Source organism: Lonchura striata, chromosome 9 (genome assembly GCF_050655825.1).
Source record: "Lonchura striata isolate lonStrDom1 chromosome 9, ASM5065582v1, whole genome shotgun sequence".
NCBI lineage: Eukaryota > Metazoa > Chordata > Aves > Passeriformes > Estrildidae > Lonchura > Lonchura striata.
This window is the reverse complement of record NC_140711.1, coordinates 112091-127536: the sequence shown is the minus strand read 5'-3', so window position 1 is coordinate 127536 and position 15446 is coordinate 112091.

The window sequence follows — 15446 nt, the reverse complement described above, 5'->3', positions numbered from 1 at the left end:
ATGGAATTGAAGAGGCAGGCGAGCGGCCACCAAGGTCCTCTAGCAGCCCGTAGGCTGTGCACACAAGTCCGGTGCTCTGCGGCTTCGTTCTTCGCCCTCGTACAAGCTACCGCTCTGTCCGGCTCCCGGAGCAGGAGAAGCGGCTGCTTCGCGCACACAACAGCCGTACGCTCCGAAGCGCTGCTTCAGCCGAAAGACGCCGGCCACCGGCGCTTCGCTTCGGACAGCTCCGGAGAGCCGGAGTGTGCGTCTGCACTAGACTGCATCATAGCGAAAAGCTTTGGCAGTGTGTCTCGCAGGGAGATAGCTTAGGAGCGCAGCGCACTTATGCCTCCCTTGTCCAGAAACACGATTTTACTGCACACTCCAAAAACACTGCTCTTTCCAGGGCAATATATAAGCTGTTTTCTGACGGCCGTGATCTTTCGGGGAGTCTTGCACAGCTCGTTGTTTTAACGTGCACATGCCGTCCTGGTATTCAGTGCACAGTGAAGGCAATCGCAAAAGTCCAGGTGCTGCTGACTCTCAAACACAAGGCGCTGGCTATGTTCTTGCTTCTCGACAACTCAACGGAGTGCTTCATTTCTGCAGTTGCCATCGAGGTCTCTGCACTCGGAGCCTCAGAGGACGAGCACGAGTTTCCCAGGAGGGGCTGCATCAGGACGAATTCAAAATTCAGGAAAATTGTCCTGGAACACCTTCCATAAGGATGCTAGAATGGAATTGAAGAGGCAGGCGAGTGTCCACCACGGTCCTCTAGCAGTCCTTAGGGTGCGCGCAGAAGCCCGGTGCTCTGCGGCTTCGTTCTTCGCCCTCGTACAAGCTACCGCTCTGTCCGGCTCCCGGAGCAGGAGAAGCGGCTGCTTCGCGCACACAGCAGCGGAGCGGCAGCCGTACGCTCCGAAGCGCTGCTTCAGCCGAAAGACGCCGGCCACCGGCGCTTCGCTTCGGATAGCAGCCGAGAGCCGTAGTGTGCGTCTGCACTAAACTGCATCATAGCGAAAAGCTTTGGCAGTGTGTCTCGCAGGGAGATAGCTTAGGAGCGCAGCGCACTTATGCCTCCCTTGTCCAGAAACACGATTTTACTGCACACTCCAAAAACACTGCTCTTTCCAGGGCAATATATAAGCTGCTTTCTGACGGCCGTGATCTTTCGGGGAGTCTTGCACAGCTCGTTGTTTTAACGTGCACATGCCGTCCTGGTATTCAGTGCACAGTGAAGGCAATCGCAAAAGTCCAGGTGCTGCTGACTCTCAAACACAAGGCGCTGGCTATGTTCTTGCTTCTCGACAACTCAACGGAGTGCTTCATTTCTGCAGTTGCCATCGAGGTCTCTGCACTCGGAGCCTCAGAGGACGAGCACGAGTTTCCCAGGAGGGGCTGCATCAGGACGAATTCAAAATTCAGGAAAATTGTCCTGGAACACCTTCCATAAGGATGCTAGAATGGAATTGAAGAGGCAGGCGAGTGTCCACCACGGTCCTCTAGCAGTCCTTAGGGTGCGCGCAGAAGCCCGGTGCTCTTCGGCTTCGTTCTTCGCCCTCGTACAAGCTACCGCTCTGTCCGGCTCCCGGAGCAGGAGAAGCGGCTGCTTCGCGCACACAGCAGCGGAGCGGCAGCCGTACGCTCCGAAGCTCTGCTTCAGCCGAAAGACGCCGGCGACCGGCGCTTCGCTTCGGATAGCAGCCGAGAGCCGTAGTGTGCGTCTGCACTAAACTGCATCATAGCGAAAAGCTTTGGCAGTGTGTCTCGCAGGGAGATAGCTTAGGAGCGCAGCGCACTTATGCCTCCCTTGTCCAGAAACACGATTTTACTGCACTCTCCAAAAACACTGCTCTTTCCAGGGCAATATATAAGCTGCTTTCTGACGGCCGTGATCTTTCGGGGAGTCTTGCACAGCTCGTTGTTTTAACGTGCACATGCCGTCCTGGTATTCAGTGCACAGTGAAGGCAATCGCAAAAGTCCAGGTGCTGCTGACTCTCAAACACAAGGCGCTGGCTATGTTCTTGCTTCTCGACAACTCAACGGAGTGCTTCATTTCTGCAGTTGCCATCGAGGTCTCTGCACTCGGAGCCTCAGAGGACGAGCACGAGTTTCCCAGGAGGGGCTGCATCAGGACGAATTCAAAATTCAGGAAAATTGTCCTGGAACACCTTCCATAAGGATGCTAGAATGGAATTGAAGAGGCAGGCGAGTGTCCACCACGGTCCTCTAGCAGTCCTTAGGGTGCGCGCAGAAGCCCGGTGCTCTTCGGCTTCGTTCTTCGCCCTCGTACAAGCTACCGCTCTGTCCGGCTCCCGGAGCAGGAGAAGCGGCTGCTTCGCGCACACAGCAGCGGAGCGGCAGCCGTACGCTCCGAAGCGCTGCTTCAGCCGAAAGACGCCGGCCACCGGCGCTTCGCTTCGGATAGCAGCCGAGAGCCGTAGTGTGCGTCTGCACTAAACTGCATCATAGCGAAAAGCTTTGGCAGTGTGTCTCGCAGGGAGATAGCTTAGGAGCGCAGCGCACTTATGCCTCCCTTGTCCAGAAACACGATTTTACTGCACACTCCAAAAACACTTCAGTTTCGAGGTCAAGATGCCAGATGCTCTCTGATGCCCGTGCTACCTTCCTTCTCCTGCCCAGCTCGTTGTTGCATCGTGCACGTGCCGTCCTGGCATTCAGTGCACAGTGAAGGCAATCGCAAAAGTCCAGGTGCTGCTGACTCCCAAACACAAGGCGCTGGCTATGTTCTTGCTTCTCGACAACTCAACGCAGCCCTTCATTTCTGCAGTTGCCATCGAGGTGTCTGCACTCGGAGCCTCAGAGGACGAGCACGAGTTTCCCAGGAGGGGCTGCATCAGGACGAATTCAAAATTCAGGAAAATTGTCCTGGAACACCTTCCATAAGTATGCTAGAATGGAATTGAAGAAGCAGGCGAGCGGCCACCAAGGTCCTCTAGCAGCCCGTAGGCTGTGCACACAAGTCCGGTGCTCTGCGGCTTCGTTCTTCGCCCTCGTACAAGCTACCGCTCTGTCCGGCTCCCGGAGCAGGAGAAGCGGCTGCTTCGCGCACACAACAGCCGTACGCTCCGAAGCGCTGCTTCAGCCGAAAGACGCCGGCCACCGGCGCTTCGCTTCGGACAGCTCCGGAGAGCCGGAGTGTGCGTCTGCACTAGACTGCATCATAGCGAAAAGCTTTGTCAGTGTGTCTCGCAGGGAGATAGCTTAGGAGCGCAGCGCACTTATGCCTCCCTTGTCCAGAAACACGATTTTACTGCACACTCCAAAAACACTGCTCTTTCCAGGGCAATATATAAGCTGCTTTCTGACGGCCGTGATCTTTCGGGGAGTCTTGCACAGCTCGTTGTTTTAACGTGCACATGCCGTCCTGGTATTCAGTGCACAGTGAAGGCAATCGCAAAAGTCCAGGTGCTGCTGACTCTCAAACACAAGGCGCTGGCTATGTTCTTGCTTCTCGACAACTCAACGGAGTGCTTCATTTCTGCAGTTGCCATCGAGGTCTCTGCACTCGGAGCCTCAGAGGACGAGCACGAGTTTCCCAGGAGGGGCTGCATCAGGACGAATTCAAAATTCAGGAAAATTGTCCTGGAACACCTTCCATAAGGATGCTAGAATGGAATTGAAGAGGCAGGCGAGTGTCCACCACGGTCCTCTAGCAGTCCTTAGGGTGCGCGCAGAAGCCCGGTGCTCTTCGGCTTCGTTCTTCGCCCTCGTACAAGCTACCGCTCTGTCCGGCTCCCGGAGCAGGAGAAGCGGCTGCTTCGCGCACACAGCAGCGGAGCGGCAGCCGTACGCTCCGAAGCGCTGCTTCAGCCGAAAGACGCCGGCGACCGGCGCTTCGCTTCGGATAGCAGCCGAGAGCCGTAGTGTGCGTCTGCACTAAACTGCATCATAGCGAAAAGCTTTGGCAGTGTGTCTCGCAGGGAGATAGCTTAGGAGCGCAGCGCACTTATGCCTCCCTTGTCCAGAAACACGATTTTACTGCACACTCCAAAAACACTGCAGTTTCGAGGTCAAGATGCCAGATGCTCTCTGATGCCCGTGCTACCTTCCTTCTCCTGCCCAGCTCGTTGTTGCAGCGTGCACGTGCCGTCCTGGCATTCAGTGCACAGTGAAGGCAATCGCAAAAGTCCAGGTGCTGCTGACTCCCAAACACAAGGCGCTGGCTATGTTCTTGCTTCTCGACAACTCAACGGAGTGCTTCATTTCTGCAGTTGCCATCGAGGTCTCTGCACTCGGAGCCTCAGAGGACGAGCACGAGTTTCCCAGGAGGGGCTGCATCAGGACGAATTCAAAATTCAGGAAAATTGTCCTGGAACACCTTCCATAAGGATGCTAGAATGGAATTGAAGAGGCAGGCGAGCGGCCACCAAGGTCCTCTAGCAGCCCGTAGGCTGTGCACACAAGTCCGGTGCTCTGCGGCTTCGTTCTTCGCCCTCGTACAAGCTACCGCTCTGTCCGGCTCCCGGAGCAGGAGAAGCGGCTGCTTCGCGCACACAACAGCCGTACGCTCCGAAGCGCTGCTTCAGCCGAAAGACGCCGGCCACCGGCGCTTCGCTTCGGACAGCTCCGGAGAGCCGGAGTGTGCGTCTGCACTAAACTGCATCATAGCGAAAAGCTTTGGCAGTGTGTCTCGCAGGGAGATAGCTTAGGAGCGCAGCGCACTTATGCCTCCCTTGTCCAGAAACACGATTTTACTGCACACTCCAAAAACACTGCTCTTTCCAGGGCAATATATAAGCTGCTTTCTGACGGCCGTGATCTTTCGGGGAGTCTTGCACAGCTCGTTGTTTTAACGTGCACATGCCGTCCTGGTATTCAGTGCACAGTGAAGGCAATCGCAAAAGTCCAGGTGCTGCTGACTCTCAAACACAAGGCGCTGGCTATGTTCTTGCTTCTCGACAACTCAACGGAGTGCTTCATTTCTGCAGTTGCCATCGAGGTCTCTGCACTCGGAGCCTCAGAGGACGAGCACGAGTTTCCCAGGAGGGGCTGCATCAGGACGAATTCAAAATTCAGGAAAATTGTCCTGGAACACCTTCCATAAGTATGCTAGAATGGAATTGAAGAAGCAGGCGAGCGGCCACCAAGGTCTTCTAGCAGCCCGTAGGCTGTGCACACAAGTCCGGTGCTCTGCGGCTTCGTTCTTCGCCCTCGTACAAGCTACCGCTCTGTCCGGCTCCCGGAGCAGGAGAAGCGGCTGCTTCGCGCACACAACAGCCGTACGCTCCGAAGCGCTGCTTCAGCCGAAAGACGCCGGCGACCGGCGCTTCGCTTCGGACAGCTCCGGAGAGCCGGAGTGTGCGTCTGCACTAGACTGCATCATAGCGAAAAGCTTTGGCAGTGTGTCTCGCAGGGAGATAGCTTAGGAGCGCAGCGCACTTATGCCTCCCTTGTCCAGAAACACGATTTTACTGCACACTCCAAAAACACTGCTCTTTCCAGGGCAATATATAAGCTGCTTTCTGACGGCCGTGATCTTTCGGGGAGTCTTGCACAGCTCGTTGTTTTAACGTGCACATGCCGTCCTGGCATTCAGTGCACAGTGAAGGCAATCGCAAAAGTCCAGGTGCTGCTGACTCTCAAACACAAGGCGCTGGCTATGTTCTTGCTTCTCGACAACTCAACGGAGTGCTTCATTTCTGCAGTTGCCATCGAGGTCTCTGCACTCGGAGCCTCAGAGGACGAGCACGAGTTTCCCAGGAGGGGCTGCATCAGGACGAATTCAAAATTCAGGAAAATTGTCCTGGAACACCTTCCATAAGGATGCTAGAATGGAATTGAAGAGGCAGGCGAGTGTCCACCACGGTCCTCTAGCAGTCCTTAGGGTGCGCGCAGAAGCCCAGTGCTCTTCGGCTTCGTTCTTCGCCCTCGTACAAGCTACCGCTCTGTCCGGCTCCCGGAGCAGGAGAAGCGGCTGCTTCGCGCACACAGCAGCGGAGCGGCAGCCGTACGCTCCGAAGCGCTGCTTCAGCCGAAAGACGCCGGCGACCGGCGCTTCGCTTCGGATAGCAGCCGAGAGCCGTAGTGTGCGTCTGCACTAAACTGCATCATAGCGAAAAGCTTTGGCAGTGTGTCTCGCAGGGAGATAGCTTAGGAGCGCAGCGCACTTATGCCTCCCTTGTCCAGAAACACGATTTTACTGCACTCTCCAAACACACTGCAGTTTCGAGGTCAAGATGCCAGATGCTCTCTGATGCCCGTGCTACCTTCCTTCTCCTGCCCAGCTCGTTGTTTTAACGTGCACGTGCCGTCCTGGCATTCAGTGCACAGTGAAGGCAATCGCAAAAGTCCAGGTGCTGCTGACTCCCAAACACAAGGCGCTGGCTATGTTCTTGCTTCTCGACAACTCAACGGAGTGCTTCATTTCTGCAGTTGCCATCGAGGTCTCTGCACTCGGAGCCTCAGAGGACGAGCACGAGTTTCCCAGGAGGGGCTGCATCAGGACGAATTCAAAATTCAGGAAAATTGTCCTGGAACACCTTCCATAAGTATGCTAGAATGGAATTGAAGAAGCAGGCGAGCGGCCACCAAGGTCTTCTAGCAGCCCGTAGGCTGTGCACACAAGTCCGGTGCTCTGCGGCTTCGTTCTTCGCCCTCGTACAAGCTACCGCTCTGTCCGGCTCCCGGAGCAGGAGAAGCGGCTGCTTCGCGCACACAACAGCCGTACGCTCCGAAGCGCTGCTTCAGCCGAAAGACGCCGGCGACCGGCGGTTCGCTTCGGACAGCTCCGGAGAGCCGGAGTGTGCGTCTGCACTAGACTGCATCATAGCGAAAAGCTTTGTCAGTGTGTCTCGCAGGGAGATAGCTTAGGAGCGCAGCGCACTTATGCCTCCCTTGTCCAGAAACACGATTTTACTGCACTCTCCAAAAACACTGCTCTTTCCAGGGCAATATATAAGCTGCTTTCTGACGGCCGTGATCTTTCGGGGAGTCTTGCACAGCTCGTTGTTTTAACGTGCACATGCCGTCCTGGTATTCAGTGCACAGTGAAGGCAATCGCAAAAGTCCAGGTGCTGCTGACTCTCAAACACAAGGCGCTGGCTATGTTCTTGCTTCTCGACAACTCAACGGAGTGCTTCATTTCTGCAGTTGCCATCGAGGTCTCTGCACTCGGAGCCTCAGAGGACGAGCACGAGTTTCCCAGGAGGGGCTGCATCAGGACGAATTCAAAATTCAGGAAAATTGTCCTGGAACACCTTCCATAAGGATACTAGAATGGAATTGAAGAGGCAGGCGAGTGTCCACCACGGTCCTCTAGCAGTCCTTAGGGTGCGCGCAGAAGCCCGGTGCTCTTCGGCTTCGTTCTTCGCCCTCGTACAAGCCACCGCTCTGTCCGGCTCCCGGAGCAGGAGAAGCGGCTGCTTCGCGCACACAGCAGCGGAGCGGCAGCCGTACGCTCCGAAGCGCTGCTTCAGCCGAAAGACGCCGGCGACCGGCGCTTCGCTTCGGATAGCAGCCGAGAGCCGTAGTGTGCGTCTGCACTAAACTGCATCATAGCGAAAAGCTTTGGCAGTGTGTCTCGCAGGGAGATAGCTTAGGAGCGCAGCGCACTTATGCCTCCCTTGTCCAGAAACACGATTTTACTGCACACTCCAAAAACACTGCAGTTTTGAGGTCAAGATGCCAGATGCTCTCTGATGCCCGTGCTACCTTCCTTCTCCTGCCCAGCTCGTTGTTGCAGCGTGCACGTGCCGTCCTGGCATTCAGTGCACAGTGAAGGCAATCGCAAAAGTCCAGGTGCTGCTGACTCCCAAACACAAGGCGCTGGCTATGTTCTTGCTTCTCGACAACTCAACGCAGCCCTTCATTTCTGCAGTTGCAATCGAGGTCTCTGCATGTCGGAGCCTCAGAGGACGAGCACGAGTTTCCCAGGAGGGGCTGCATCAGGACGAATTCAAAACTCAGGAAAATTGTCCTGTAACACCTTCCATAAGGATGCTAGAATGGAATTGAAGAGGCAGGCGAGCGGCCACCAAGGTCCTCTAGCATCCCGTAGGCTGTGCACACAAGTCCGGTGCTCTGCGGCTTCGTTCTTCGCCCTCGTACAAGCTACCGCTCTCTCCGGCTCCCGGATCAGGAGAAGCGGCTGCTTCGCGCACACAACAGCCGTACGCTCCGAAGCGCTGCTTCAGCCGAAAGACGCCGGCGACCGGCGGTTCGCTTCGGATAGCAGCCGAGAGCCGTAGTGTGCGTCTGCACTAAACTGCATCATAGCGAAAAGCTTTGGCAGTGTGTCTCGCAGGGAGATAGCTTAGGAGCGCAGCGCACTTATGCCTCCCTTGTCCAGAAACACGATTTTACTGCACTCTCCAAACACACTGCAGTTTCGAGGTCAAGATGCCAGATGCTCTCTGATGCCCGTGCTACCTTCCTTCTCCTGCCCAGCTCGTTGTTTTAACGTGCACGTGCCGTCCTGGCATTCAGTGCACAGTGAAGGCAATCGCAAAAGTCCAGGTGCTGCTGACTCCCAAACACAAGGCGCTGGCTATGTTCTTGCTTCTCGACAACTCAACGCAGCCCTTCATTTCTGCAGTTGCCATCGAGGTCTCTGCACTCGGAGACTCAGAGGACGAGCACGAGTTTCCCAGGAGGGGCTGCATCAGGACGAATTCAAAATTCAGGAAAATTGTCCTGGAACACCTTCCATAAGGATGCTAGAATGGAATTGAAGAGGCAGGCGAGCGGCCACCAAGGTCCTCTAGCAGCCCGTAGGCTGTGCACACAAGTCCGGTGCTCTGCGGCTTCGTTCTTCGCCCTCGTACAAGCTACCGCTCTGTCCGGCTCCCGGAGCAGGAGAAGCGGCTGCTTCGCGCACACAACAGCCGTACGCTCCGAAGCGCTGCTTCAGCCGAAAGACGCCGGCCACCGGCGCTTCGCTTCGGACAGCTCCGGAGAGCCGGAGTGTGCGTCTGCACTAGACTGCATCATAGCGAAAAGCTTTGGCAGTGTGTCTCGCAGGGAGATAGCTTAGGAGCGCAGCGCACTTATGCCTCCCTTGTCCAGAAACACGATTTTACTGCACACTCCAAAAACACTGCTCTTTCCAGGGCAATATATAAGCTGTTTTCTGACGGCCGTGATCTTTCGGGGAGTCTTGCACAGCTCGTTGTTTTAACGTGCACATGCCGTCCTGGTATTCAGTGCACAGTGAAGGCAATCGCAAAAGTCCAGGTGCTGCTGACTCTCAAACACAAGGCGCTGGCTATGTTCTTGCTTCTCGACAACTCAACGGAGTGCTTCATTTCTGCAGTTGCCATCGAGGTCTCTGCACTCGGAGCCTCAGAGGACGAGCACGAGTTTCCCAGGAGGGGCTGCATCAGGACGAATTCAAAATTCAGGAAAATTGTCCTGGAACACCTTCCATAAGGATGCTAGAATGGAATTGAAGAGGCAGGCGAGTGTCCACCACGGTCCTCTAGCAGTCCTTAGGGTGCGCGCAGAAGCCCGGTGCTCTGCGGCTTCGTTCTTCGCCCTCGTACAAGCTACCGCTCTGTCCGGCTCCCGGAGCAGGAGAAGCGGCTGCTTCGCGCACACAGCAGCGGAGCGGCAGCCGTACGCTCCGAAGCGCTGCTTCAGCCGAAAGACGCCGGCGACCGGCGGTTCGCTTCGGATAGCAGCCGAGAGCCGTAGTGTGCGTCTGCACTAAACTGCATCATAGCGAAAAGCTTTGGCAGTGTGTCTCGCAGGGAGATAGCTTAGGAGCGCAGCGCACTTATGCCTCCCTTGTCCAGAAACACGATATTACTGCACTCTCCAAACACACTGCAGTTTCGAGGTCAAGATGCCAGATGCTCTCTGATGCCCGTGCTACCTTCCTTCTCCTGCCCAGCTCGTTGTTTTAACGTGCACGTGCCGTCCTGGCATTCAGTGCACAGTGAAGGCAATCGCAAAAGTCCAGGTGCTGCTGACTCCCAAACACAAGGCGCTGGCTATGTTCTTGCTTCTCGACAACTCAACGCAGCCCTTCATTTCTGCAGTTGCCATCGAGGTCTCTGCACTCGGAGACTCAGAGGACGAGCACGAGTTTCCCAGGAGGGGCTGCATCAGGACGAATTCAAAATTCAGGAAAATTGTCCTGGAACACCTTCCATAAGGATGCTAGAATGGAATTGAAGAGGCAGGCGAGCGGCCACCAAGGTCCTCTAGCAGCCCGTAGGCTGTGCACACAAGTCCGGTGCTCTGCGGCTTCGTTCTTCGCCCTCGTACAAGCTACCGCTCTGTCCGGCTCCCGGAGCAGGAGAAGCGGCTGCTTCGCGCACACAACAGCCGTACGCTCCGAAGCGCTGCTTCAGCCGAAAGACGCCGGCCACCGGCGCTTCGCTTCGGACAGCTCCGGAGAGCCGGAGTGTGCGTCTGCACTAGACTGCATCATAGCGAAAAGCTTTGGCAGTGTGTCTCGCAGGGAGATAGCTTAGGAGCGCAGCGCACTTATGCCTCCCTTGTCCAGAAACACGATTTTACTGCACACTCCAAAAACACTGCTCTTTCCAGGGCAATATATAAGCTGTTTTCTGACGGCCGTGATCTTTCGGGGAGTCTTGCACAGCTCGTTGTTTTAACGTGCACATGCCGTCCTGGTATTCAGTGCACAGTGAAGGCAATCGCAAAAGTCCAGGTGCTGCTGACTCTCAAACACAAGGCGCTGGCTATGTTCTTGCTTCTCGACAACTCAACGGAGTGCTTCATTTCTGCAGTTGCCATCGAGGTCTCTGCACTCGGAGCCTCAGAGGACGAGCACGAGTTTCCCAGGAGGGGCTGCATCAGGACGAATTCAAAATTCAGGAAAATTGTCCTGGAACACCTTCCATAAGGATGCTAGAATGGAATTGAAGAGGCAGGCGAGTGTCCACCACGGTCCTCTAGCAGTCCTTAGGGTGCGCGCAGAAGCCCGGTGCTCTGCGGCTTCGTTCTTCGCCCTCGTACAAGCTACCGCTCTGTCCGGCTCCCGGAGCAGGAGAAGCGGCTGCTTCGCGCACACAGCAGCGGAGCGGCAGCCGTACGCTCCGAAGCGCTGCTTCAGCCGAAAGACGCCGGCCACCGGCGCTTCGCTTCGGATAGCAGCCGAGAGCCGTAGTGTGCGTCTGCACTAAACTGCATCATAGCGAAAAGCTTTGGCAGTGTGTCTCGCAGGGAGATAGCTTAGGAGCGCAGCGCACTTATGCCTCCCTTGTCCAGAAACACGATTTTACTGCACACTCCAAAAACACTGCTCTTTCCAGGGCAATATATAAGCTGCTTTCTGACGGCCGTGATCTTTCGGGGAGTCTTGCACAGCTCGTTGTTTTAACGTGCACATGCCGTCCTGGTATTCAGTGCACAGTGAAGGCAATCGCAAAAGTCCAGGTGCTGCTGACTCTCAAACACAAGGCGCTGGCTATGTTCTTGCTTCTCGACAACTCAACGGAGTGCTTCATTTCTGCAGTTGCCATCGAGGTCTCTGCACTCGGAGCCTCAGAGGACGAGCACGAGTTTCCCAGGAGGGGCTGCATCAGGACGAATTCAAAATTCAGGAAAATTGTCCTGGAACACCTTCCATAAGGATGCTAGAATGGAATTGAAGAGGCAGGCGAGTGTCCACCACGGTCCTCTAGCAGTCCTTAGGGTGCGCGCAGAAGCCCGGTGCTCTTCGGCTTCGTTCTTCGCCCTCGTACAAGCTACCGCTCTGTCCGGCTCCCGGAGCAGGAGAAGCGGCTGCTTCGCGCACACAGCAGCGGAGCGGCAGCCGTACGCTCCGAAGCTCTGCTTCAGCCGAAAGACGCCGGCGACCGGCGCTTCGCTTCGGATAGCAGCCGAGAGCCGTAGTGTGCGTCTGCACTAAACTGCATCATAGCGAAAAGCTTTGGCAGTGTGTCTCGCAGGGAGATAGCTTAGGAGCGCAGCGCACTTATGCCTCCCTTGTCCAGAAACACGATTTTACTGCACTCTCCAAAAACACTGCTCTTTCCAGGGCAATATATAAGCTGCTTTCTGACGGCCGTGATCTTTCGGGGAGTCTTGCACAGCTCGTTGTTTTAACGTGCACATGCCGTCCTGGTATTCAGTGCACAGTGAAGGCAATCGCAAAAGTCCAGGTGCTGCTGACTCTCAAACACAAGGCGCTGGCTATGTTCTTGCTTCTCGACAACTCAACGGAGTGCTTCATTTCTGCAGTTGCCATCGAGGTCTCTGCACTCGGAGCCTCAGAGGACGAGCACGAGTTTCCCAGGAGGGGCTGCATCAGGACGAATTCAAAATTCAGGAAAATTGTCCTGGAACACCTTCCATAAGGATGCTAGAATGGAATTGAAGAGGCAGGCGAGTGTCCACCACGGTCCTCTAGCAGTCCTTAGGGTGCGCGCAGAAGCCCGGTGCTCTTCGGCTTCGTTCTTCGCCCTCGTACAAGCTACCGCTCTGTCCGGCTCCCGGAGCAGGAGAAGCGGCTGCTTCGCGCACACAGCAGCGGAGCGGCAGCCGTACGCTCCGAAGCGCTGCTTCAGCCGAAAGACGCCGGCCACCGGCGCTTCGCTTCGGATAGCAGCCGAGAGCCGTAGTGTGCGTCTGCACTAAACTGCATCATAGCGAAAAGCTTTGGCAGTGTGTCTCGCAGGGAGATAGCTTAGGAGCGCAGCGCACTTATGCCTCCCTTGTCCAGAAACACGATTTTACTGCACACTCCAAAAACACTTCAGTTTCGAGGTCAAGATGCCAGATGCTCTCTGATGCCCGTGCTACCTTCCTTCTCCTGCCCAGCTCGTTGTTGCATCGTGCACGTGCCGTCCTGGCATTCAGTGCACAGTGAAGGCAATCGCAAAAGTCCAGGTGCTGCTGACTCCCAAACACAAGGCGCTGGCTATGTTCTTGCTTCTCGACAACTCAACGCAGCCCTTCATTTCTGCAGTTGCCATCGAGGTGTCTGCACTCGGAGCCTCAGAGGACGAGCACGAGTTTCCCAGGAGGGGCTGCATCAGGACGAATTCAAAATTCAGGAAAATTGTCCTGGAACACCTTCCATAAGTATGCTAGAATGGAATTGAAGAAGCAGGCGAGCGGCCACCAAGGTCCTCTAGCAGCCCGTAGGCTGTGCACACAAGTCCGGTGCTCTGCGGCTTCGTTCTTCGCCCTCGTACAAGCTACCGCTCTGTCCGGCTCCCGGAGCAGGAGAAGCGGCTGCTTCGCGCACACAACAGCCGTACGCTCCGAAGCGCTGCTTCAGCCGAAAGACGCCGGCCACCGGCGCTTCGCTTCGGACAGCTCCGGAGAGCCGGAGTGTGCGTCTGCACTAGACTGCATCATAGCGAAAAGCTTTGTCAGTGTGTCTCGCAGGGAGATAGCTTAGGAGCGCAGCGCACTTATGCCTCCCTTGTCCAGAAACACGATTTTACTGCACACTCCAAAAACACTGCTCTTTCCAGGGCAATATATAAGCTGCTTTCTGACGGCCGTGATCTTTCGGGGAGTCTTGCACAGCTCGTTGTTTTAACGTGCACATGCCGTCCTGGTATTCAGTGCACAGTGAAGGCAATCGCAAAAGTCCAGGTGCTGCTGACTCTCAAACACAAGGCGCTGGCTATGTTCTTGCTTCTCGACAACTCAACGGAGTGCTTCATTTCTGCAGTTGCCATCGAGGTCTCTGCACTCGGAGCCTCAGAGGACGAGCACGAGTTTCCCAGGAGGGGCTGCATCAGGACGAATTCAAAATTCAGGAAAATTGTCCTGGAACACCTTCCATAAGGATGCTAGAATGGAATTGAAGAGGCAGGCGAGTGTCCACCACGGTCCTCTAGCAGTCCTTAGGGTGCGCGCAGAAGCCCGGTGCTCTTCGGCTTCGTTCTTCGCCCTCGTACAAGCTACCGCTCTGTCCGGCTCCCGGAGCAGGAGAAGCGGCTGCTTCGCGCACACAGCAGCGGAGCGGCAGCCGTACGCTCCGAAGCGCTGCTTCAGCCGAAAGACGCCGGCGACCGGCGCTTCGCTTCGGATAGCAGCCGAGAGCCGTAGTGTGCGTCTGCACTAAACTGCATCATAGCGAAAAGCTTTGGCAGTGTGTCTCGCAGGGAGATAGCTTAGGAGCGCAGCGCACTTATGCCTCCCTTGTCCAGAAACACGATTTTACTGCACACTCCAAAAACACTGCAGTTTCGAGGTCAAGATGCCAGATGCTCTCTGATGCCCGTGCTACCTTCCTTCTCCTGCCCAGCTCGTTGTTGCAGCGTGCACGTGCCGTCCTGGCATTCAGTGCACAGTGAAGGCAATCGCAAAAGTCCAGGTGCTGCTGACTCCCAAACACAAGGCGCTGGCTATGTTCTTGCTTCTCGACAACTCAACGGAGTGCTTCATTTCTGCAGTTGCCATCGAGGTCTCTGCACTCGGAGCCTCAGAGGACGAGCACGAGTTTCCCAGGAGGGGCTGCATCAGGACGAATTCAAAATTCAGGAAAATTGTCCTGGAACACCTTCCATAAGGATGCTAGAATGGAATTGAAGAGGCAGGCGAGCGGCCACCAAGGTCCTCTAGCAGCCCGTAGGCTGTGCACACAAGTCCGGTGCTCTGCGGCTTCGTTCTTCGCCCTCGTACAAGCTACCGCTCTGTCCGGCTCCCGGAGCAGGAGAAGCGGCTGCTTCGCGCACACAACAGCCGTACGCTCCGAAGCGCTGCTTCAGCCGAAAGACGCCGGCCACCGGCGCTTCGCTTCGGACAGCTCCGGAGAGCCGGAGTGTGCGTCTGCACTAAACTGCATCATAGCGAAAAGCTTTGGCAGTGTGTCTCGCAGGGAGATAGCTTAGGAGCGCAGCGCACTTATGCCTCCCTTGTCCAGAAACACGATTTTACTGCACACTCCAAAAACACTGCTCTTTCCAGGGCAATATATAAGCTGCTTTCTGACGGCCGTGATCTTTCGGGGAGTCTTGCACAGCTCGTTGTTTTAACGTGCACATGCCGTCCTGGCATTCAGTGCACAGTGAAGGCAATCGCAAAAGTCCAGGTGCTGCTGACTCTCAAACACAAGGCGCTGGCTATGTTCTTGCTTCTCGACAACTCAACGGAGTGCTTCATTTCTGCAGTTGCCATCGAGGTCTCTGCACTCGGAGCCTCAGAGGACGAGCACGAGTTTCCCAGGAGGGGCTGCATCAGGACGAATTCAAAATTCAGGAAAATTGTCCTGGAACACCTTCCATAAGTATGCTAGAATGGAATTGAAGAAGCAGGCGAGCGGCCACCAAGGTCTTCTAGCAGCCCGTAGGCTGTGCACACAAGTCCGGTGCTCTGCGGCTTCGTTCTTCGCCCTCGTACAAGCTACCGCTCTGTCCGGCTCCCGGAGCAGGAGAAGCGGCTGCTTCGCGCACACAACAGCCGTACGCTCCGAAGCGCTGCTTCAGCCGAAAGACGCCGGCGACCGGCGCTTCGCTTCGGACAGCTCCGGAGAGCCGGAGTGTGCGTCTGCACTAGACTGCATCATAGCGAA